An 8782-nucleotide genomic window follows, 5' to 3' on the forward strand; every position below is an offset into this window, starting at 1 on the left:
CGGTACTCACAGCTTTAATTCTGCCAGTACCTCGTCTCCTAACCTTCCAAGCCTTACAGAAGCTCTCCTGCGAAACTTGCAGAACTAGCACTCCTGAAAGAAAGGATATAGCGGAGACATGGCTTAGCCACAGCCTGGGGGATGTTTCCAGAATGAGATTTTCACTCTGCAGCGGAGTGTGCGCTGATATGAAACTTCCTGGCAGATTAAAACTGTGTGCCGGACCGAGACTCGAACTCGGGACCTTTGCCTTTCGCGGGCAAGTGCTCTACCAACTGAGCTACCGAAGCACGACTCACGCCCGGTACTCACAGCTTTAATTCTGCCAGTACCTCGTCTCCTACCTTCCAAGCTTTACAGAAGCTCTCCTGCGAAACTTGCAGAACTAGCACTCCTGAAAGAAAGGATATAGCGGAGACATGGCTTAGCCACAGCCTGGGGGATGTTTCCATAATGAGATTTTCACTCTGCAGCGGAGTGTGCGCTGATATGAAACTTCCTGGCAGATTAAAACTGTGTGCCCGACCGAGACTCGAACTCGGGACCTTTGCCTTTTGCGGGCAAGTGCTCTACCAACTGAGCTACCGAAGCACGACTCACGCCCGGTACTCACAGCTTTAATTCTGCCAGTACCTCGTCTCCTACCTTCCAAGCTTTACAGAAGCTCTCCTGCGAAACTTGCAGAACTAGCACTCCTGAAAGAAAGGATATAGCAGAGACATGGCTTAGCCACAGTCTGGGGGATGTTTCCAGAATGAGATTTTCACTCTGCAGCGGAGTGTGCGCTGATATGAAACTTCCTGGCGGATTAAAACTGTGTGCCTGACCGAGGCTCGAACTCGGGACCTTTGCCTTTCGCGGGCAAGTGCTCTACCAACTGAGCTACCGAAGCACGACTCACGCCCGGTACTCACAGCTTTAATTCTGCCAGTATCTCGTCTCCTACCTTCCAAGCTTTACAGAAGCTCTCCTGCGAACTTGCAGAACTAGCACTCCTGAAAGAAAGGATATAGCGGAGACATGGCTTAGCCACAGCCTGGGGGATGTTTCCAGAATGAGATTTTCACTCTGCAGTGGAGTGTGCGCTGATATGAAACTTCCTGGCAGATTACAACTGTGTGCCCGACCGAGACTCGAACTCGGGACCTTTGCCTTTCGCGGGCAAGTGCTCTACCAACTGAGCTACCGAAGCACGACTCACGCCCGGTACTCACAGCTTTAATTCTGCCAGTACCTCGTCTCCTACCTTCCAAGCTTTACAGAAGCTCTCCTGCGAAACTTGCAGAACTAGCACTCCTGAAAGAAAGGATATAGCGGAGACATGGCTTAGCCACAGTCTGGGGGATGTTTCCAGAATGAGATTTTCACTCTGCAGCGGAGTGTGCGCTGATATGAAACTTCCTGGCAGATTAAAACTGTGTGCCCGAACGAGACTGGAACTCGGGACCTTTGCCTTTCGCGGGCAAGTGCTCTACCAACTGAGCTACCGAAGCACGACTCACGCCCGGTACTCACAGCTTTAATTCTGCCAGTATCTCGTCTCCTACCTTCCAAGCTTTACAGAAGCTCTCCTGCGAACTTGCAGAACTAGCACTCCTGAAAGAAAGGATATAGCGGAGACATGGCCTAGCCACAGCCTGGGGGATGTTTCCAGAATGAGATTTTCACTCTGCAGCGGAGTGTGCGCTGATATGAAACTTCCTGGCAGATTAAAACTGTGTGCCCGACCGAGACTCGAACTCGGGACCTTTGCCTTTCGCGGGCAAGTGCTCTACCAACTGAGCTACCGAAGCACGACTCACGCCCGGTACTCACAGCTTCTTATTTAATGAAAAGCTTTATTTATGAACATACTTTAGGAAACTTTGAGGCAAAATGTTATGTGGAGTAAATCATCTACTCCATAAAACAAATCAACTTAATATCCCACAAATTTAATAAAAATTGCAAGATGTTTTACTGCGAAAATTGTCAGTTTAATGAAAATAAAATACTCGGAATTAATTCACTTGGAAAGGACCCTGTCTGGGAATGTGACTGGGGATAGTCACAGGTGTTCAGACATAAGTTAGAAGTTCCACAAAAAGTTGTTATTCAGTACATAACACCTGCCCCATTGGACTTACATACATCGATAACAGTTCTGCTGAAGGTGGTGGGGCTTGTGACGAATTACAGTGGCTACAAAGTTGGCGGTAAAGCAACCATGTTTCTTGATGTTAGACACGCCCTTATATAACTCTTCTTGGCGCCGTAAAATTAACCCAACAGGGGCAATAATGATACCATTGTCGACAGACCACTTTACATTCCATCCCAGTATAATTTTCGTGCTCGCAAGCTCTTTTTGTCTCAATAGCTGACCAAGGCTGCCCGTGACCTCTCAGTATCACACTCCGAACTCGATTTGCCTCTCGTCACAAAAGGAATCAAGCGCCTTGGGAGCGAAGTCCACCTTTCCCAGTTCCGACAAACCGTTTCCGTGGTGGCGTAGTGATCACTATCGACCTCCACCATCGTTATCTGAATTTGCCACTATTTTGCAGGTAGAACGGTGTAAAATCCCCTTGAAAATCATACAATACATGTATTATCCATTCCGAGACGAATGTTTTTGAACGCCAATGGACTTTCTAGACAGCTTTAGACATAGTGGGTAATGTGTTGTGTTTTTTATGTTTTTAGATGAAATTAGATGTAATTTGGCTTTCGTTATTGTTCCATATAATCTACAACGAAACATGTAACCTATATAAACATTTTATTTTGTCGCAGATGAGGAAATTTAGCACACAGTAATGAACATGATAACAGCTATTTTGAAGTAGTATCGCTGACTTAAGGGCTTCATGTCTCGTAAGTATCTCCAGTTTTCGTACTGTCCGTTAGTTGGTTACATAATTTCAAGTTTATTTATTTATTTAATCGTATCCAAGCCATAGACAACCCACATATTACATATACACACAAATACAAATACAACACACATATGTATAAGTAAAACAAACCCAAAATGGGGAGTCATATGACAATATAAAGACAAACATAGTATATATATCATATCACGTCCCGCCAAAATTCAGCGCATTTATCTGCCACTGCCGTAGCGTTTGCCAGATCTTCTTTCCTGCACACTTCCCCCATGTTGCTGCATTCCAGGAGGTGGTCCATTGTTTGGGTCTGTCCGCACTGGCACGTGTCCGTCCCGTCTCGGTATCCCCATTTACACATGTTTACGTTGTATCTGCCCACCCCAGTTCGTAGGCGGTTCAGGGTTCTCCATAATGGCCATTTTAGTTCATTTCCAGAGGCCAATTGTTCGTTGGGTGAGATTAGAGGTGCCTGGTCTCCCGTAGGCAGTGTTGCTTTCCATTTTGACAATCTAGCCTTTTGTTTTGAGGTTTCGATCGGTTGAACTGAGGTGAGGAAACTCCGTCTTGATTTTAGACGTGTGTGTGGAGGGTTTTGTCCGAAGAGAGGATGGCGCTGGTCGCGCAGCTGCTTGAGGCGCTCTGCTTCGCTTGCTATAGCTCGTCTGATGTTGGGTGGAGCTATGCCACTAAGCAAATAAAGTTGGCTAACCGGAGTGGGTCTTAAGCATCCCGTGATTACGCGACAGGCATCGTTCAGCAGAGGATCCACTCGTTTCGCATGTGCTGATCTTTCCTAAACTGGGGCAGCGTATTCAGCAACCGAGTAGCAGAGTGCAAGTGCCGACGTACGTAAAGTATGTGGGTCGGCACCCCATTTTGTGGAGATGAGCTTACTCAGGAGGTTGTTTCTTGTTGATAGTTTGCCCCTGACCTTGTCTACATGATGTCTGTAAGTAAATGTGCGATCAAGGGTGACGCCTAAATAACAAGGAGTGCTGCTGAACGCAATCCGTTGGTTGTTCCACGTGATGTTTAGGGTATGTTTGGCGTGTCGGTTTCGAAGATGGAATAGGCAGGATAATGTTTTTGCTGCGTTCGGGCAGTTGGCTTCGTAGTATGGCGTTAGACCGTTGAGGGCATTCGTAAGGCTAATTTCTATGTCGTTAAAGTTCCGACCCTGTACGGCTATTGCAAGATCATCCGCGTAAGCAAAGCTCCTAGTCCCTGGTGCAACTGGTTGATCATTCACATATATGTTGAAAAGAGTGGGTGCGAGGACACTGCCTTGGGGTAGTCCATTTTTCTGGATACGCCATCGGCTTCGCATCCCTCCTAGGTTTACGATGAACCGTCTGTTGCTGAGAAGAGTTGATATAATTTGTATCGGCCCGAAATCATTAGTCATAGCGTGTATTTTAGTGAGCAGCAGTTTGTGATTTACAGTGTCGAATGCGGATGAGAGGTCGACAAGTACGGCTCCAGTAATTAGACGGTTCTCGTACCCATGCTCTATAAACTGGGTAAGATTCATGACCTGTCCAGTGGAAGTTTTCCCAGGGCGAAACCCCGCCTGTTCCGGAATTATCTGATGCCACAATTTCAAGTGCAGTGACCCTATCTTTCTTGTTGTTTAAGTGTATTCGAAGACAATGTCCGAATTCTAGGTCTTTGGCGCCCGGAATCCAGTAATTTCTCTTCTTTTTTCTTGGTTTTCCCTTAATTCCAGCTGCTTTTGTAACTTTCATGTAATTCTTATGGATTGTTGTGTAATTTCGTTCTATTCTACTGCCGCTACTACTAGTGTAATTTCGTGATTCTAGTGTAGTTTCGTTCTACATTTCTTCTAGCAGTAGTATATATATATTTTGGTCCTAAACTGTCATACCATGATACGTTCAATATTTTTGTAAAATTTATCCAAAAATGGTGTTGTCATATGGTAATCTTTTTAGGATTAATGCATAGTGCTGGACGTTTATTCAAAACAATTTAAACGTATGAAAATCAACAAAAATAATACTTTATTAACCGACTGAAGACAAATTTTCATACATACATATTTTCTTAAAATAATTGTAAAACTGCAACGTTAGTAATGAAATAACCAGGAAAAGTCACATAGGACAGTCACTGAGATTCATTTCTTTAAAATATTCTCATTTAAGTTAAACAATTTTTTTCTCTTCATTGTTGCTACATCACGAATTCAGTTTTTGCGTAAAGGGGCCCCTTAGGGTTATGGCTGTAAGGAGGGTAAGGAATCCAGCGTGCACTCTTTGTGCACACTGGGAGGAATCGTTCCAGATGTGGATAGCGTGCTTCCGGATGCCATGAAGCGCACAGGGTGCAGCCAACTGCAGGTGGTGGCTCATGTCGCAACTAACCATGTTTGTGGCTTTGGATTGGAAGAGATTCTCTCTGGTTTCGGGTGGTTAGCTGAAGTAGTAAAGACTGACAGTCTTGTTTATGAGATGGTTTGGTTCAAATCCAAGTGCAGGATCTCAATCCAAGCTTCAGACAGTTCTGCTACCTTGGAGGCTGCTGATTCCTTGACTTACGCCACATGGTGATGGGTTTTCAGGTTCCACTTAATAGGTAAGCACTCCACTACACGTAGGAAACGGCTACTCCGGTGGCAGAGGTTATGTGAAGGAGAACGAGTGCTTATTTAGGTTAGAGGGTCTCAGGAAGCTACAGAAAGGGTATCAGTCTACAAGGGTGCAGAATAATCACAGAAAAAATCAGTACTGTAGTTATAAAGTGTCGTAGCTGTGTTGATAAAGAACAAGAGCTCCAAACGATGATAGAAACCACTGAAGATGAAATCGTTATAAGTACGGAAAGTTGGCTAAAGTCGGAAAATAAGTTCAGCAAAAACTTTTACAAAGGACCTAACCGTGTTCAGAAAGGATATATATAGATAGTTCCTGTGAGTTGGTATGCGTAGTTGTTATAGGTGACAAATGGAATAAATTAAAAACTGGTTCTATTTATCGAACCCTCACTCAGATGATACAGTTGCTGAACAGTCTAAAAAAAAAAGAGGAACTTGAGTCTTATTTCAAATAGGTACCGCACTCATACAGAGTTGATGGTGACTCAAATCTACCCTCGGTACGTTGGCGAAAATACATGTTTAAAGTCTGAGGTAGGCATAAAACTTCGTCAGAAATCGTTCTGAATGCGTTCTCAGAAAATTATTTCGAACAGTTAGAGCCCACTCGAAGTGTAAATAGACGTGAAGACATACTTGACCTCTTAGCAACAAATAATCCTGAATAAATAGGGAGCATCATGACGGATACAGGGATTAGTAACCGCAAGGTTTCTGTAGCGAGACTAAATCCTGTAACATGCAAGTCCACCGAAAATAAACGCAAAATACTTCTATTTACAAAGGCAGATAAAAATTTGTTTGAGGCCTTCCTGAGAGAGTTTCCACACTTCCAGTCGGAACATGTAAGAGGAGACCAGATGTGGTTTAAATTCAGAGAAATAGTATCGACGGCTGTTGAGACACTTAAGCCAAATAAACTAATGAGAGATGGTTCTGATCCACCAAGGTACACAAAACAGGTCGGAGAACTGCTGCAGAAGCAACAAGAATAAGCATGTCAAATTTAAAAGAACGCAAAACACTCAAGACTGGCAAAGTTTTACATAACCTCGAAATGTAAGGCAAACTTCAATGCGAGATGCATTTAATACAATCCGCAAGAAAACTTTGGCTCGAAATTAGCCAGAAAATCCAAAGAGGTTCTGGTCGTATTTAAAGGAAACCGGTGGAAAGACACAACAATACCTTCACTGCCCAATAACAGTGTTACTGATAACAGTGCCATTAAAACAGAGTTTCTGAATACGGTTTTCCGAAATTCCTTCACCAAGAAAGAAGAAGTTAATATTCCAGAATTCGAACGGAGAACAATTGCCAACATAAGTAACTTAAAAGTAGATATCCTCGATGTAGCAAAGCTGCTTAAGTGACTTATTAAAGGCGAGGTCTCCAGTCCTAATGGTATACCACTCAGGTTCCTTTCAGAGTATTCTGATACAGTAGTTCCATATTTAGCGGTCATATTCCACCGATCGCTCTCTGGAAGATTCTTAGCTGAAGATTGGAAAGTTGTACAAGTTGCAACACCCAAGAAAGGAAATATGACTAAGCCGGTGAATTACAGAACCATATGGCTACGTCTATTTGCAGCAGAATTTCAGAACATGTACTGTGTTCGAACATTGTCAGTTATCTCCGAGGAAACGGATTCAGAAAACTTGTGAAACACAACCAGCTCTTTATTCTCACAAAGTAATTAATGCTACTGACAGGGGATGTCAAATTGATTCTACATTTATAGATTTCCCGAAGGCTTTTAACACCTTATGTCACAAGCGACTTCTAATAAAATTGCGTACCCATGGTACCCTTGGACTATCGTCGCCGTTGTGAGACTGAATTCGTGATTTTCTGTCAGGAGGGTCACATTTCATAGTAACTGACGGAAAGTCATCGAGTAAAATAGAATTTGTATGTGGCGTTCCCCAAGGAAGTGTTGTATGTCCTCTGCTGTTTCTGATCTAGATAAATGATTTAGGAGACAATCTGAGTAGCACTCTTAGACTGCAGATGACACTATCATTTGCAGTCTTATAAAGTCATCACATGATCAAAACAAATTGCAAAACGATTTAGACAAGATATTAGTAGGATGCGAAAAGTAGCAGTTGACTCTAAATAGTGAAAAGTGTGATGTCTGCGGTGTGAGACCAAAAGGAATCCGCTAAATTTCGACTACACGATAAATTACACAAATCTGAAAACTATGGATTCAACTAAATACGTACGGATTGCAATTACAAATTATTTAAGTTGGGACAACCGCATAGATAATGGTGTGGATTTGCAACAAATCTACTAAAGACAGTGTCTACATTACTATTGTACGTCCTCTTCTGGAGTATTGTTGTGCCGTGTGGGATGCCCATGAGACAGGATCGACAGAGGACATCGAAAAAGTTCAAAGAAGGGAAGCTGGTTTGTTCTATCACTAAATAGGGGGGAACACGCCACGGATATGGTACTCGAATTGGGACGGCAACCATTAAAACAAAGGCGTTTTCCATTGCGACAGGATCTTCTGATGAAATTTCAATCACCAACTTTCTTCTTAGAGTGTGAAAGCATTTTGTTGACGCCCACCTACAATGGGAGGAATGATCATCATAATAAGAGATATCATGGCTACCGGAGAAAGATTTAGCTGTTGGCTAATCCCACGCGCTGTTCGAGAGTGGAACGGTAGAGAATTAGCTTGAAGGGGTTGAACACAGGACTTGAATACAGGACCTTTCGCTTTGGCGAACAACTGAGCTAACAAAGCATGACTTTAACTTCCCCAATACCTCATCTCCTACCTTCCAAACTTCTCCTGCGTAACTTGTGGGTCTAGTATTCCTGGAAGAAAGGATTTTACGGAGACATAGCATAGCTACAACATGCAGGATTGTTTCCAGCATGAAGTTTCATCGTAGAAACTTCCTAGGATGCAACTGTGATGTTTAACGAAACATTCAACACTACCCATAATTGCATGAAAAGTGATATCTATTTGGCATAATGTATGGTATCGTGTTAACAACGTTTTCTTCCTGCCTCTTTCTCTTCATTCTCCTCTCAATTTTCCTTTCGATCTTCTTCATCTTCATCATCCTCAGCCTGTTCTTTATCTGACTTTTCATTCATTTCATTATCTTCCCCTCCACCTCCTAGTCATTCCTCTTCCTTCTACCATGCACCTTCCTCTTTCTCCCTCTCCCTTTCTCTTCCCCCACTTTCCCAATACCCTCTCTTTATTTCCTTTCTCCTCTCCCTCTCTCACCCTTCCCTTGGCTCCACTCTCCACCTCACC

General features: G+C 43.4%; 1 non-coding gene across 1 annotated transcript; it reads right to left on the reverse strand.

Annotated features, from left to right (window-relative positions):
• Positions 1–517: 517 nt before the first annotated feature.
• On the reverse strand, positions 518–592 carry Trnal-caa. Its single transcript has one exon. It is a non-coding gene; the product is annotated as a tRNA-Leu (tRNA).
• Positions 593–8782: the final 8190 nt, after the last annotated feature.

This window comes from Schistocerca americana, chromosome 1, assembly GCF_021461395.2.
Source record: "Schistocerca americana isolate TAMUIC-IGC-003095 chromosome 1, iqSchAmer2.1, whole genome shotgun sequence".
NCBI lineage: Eukaryota > Metazoa > Arthropoda > Insecta > Orthoptera > Acrididae > Schistocerca > Schistocerca americana.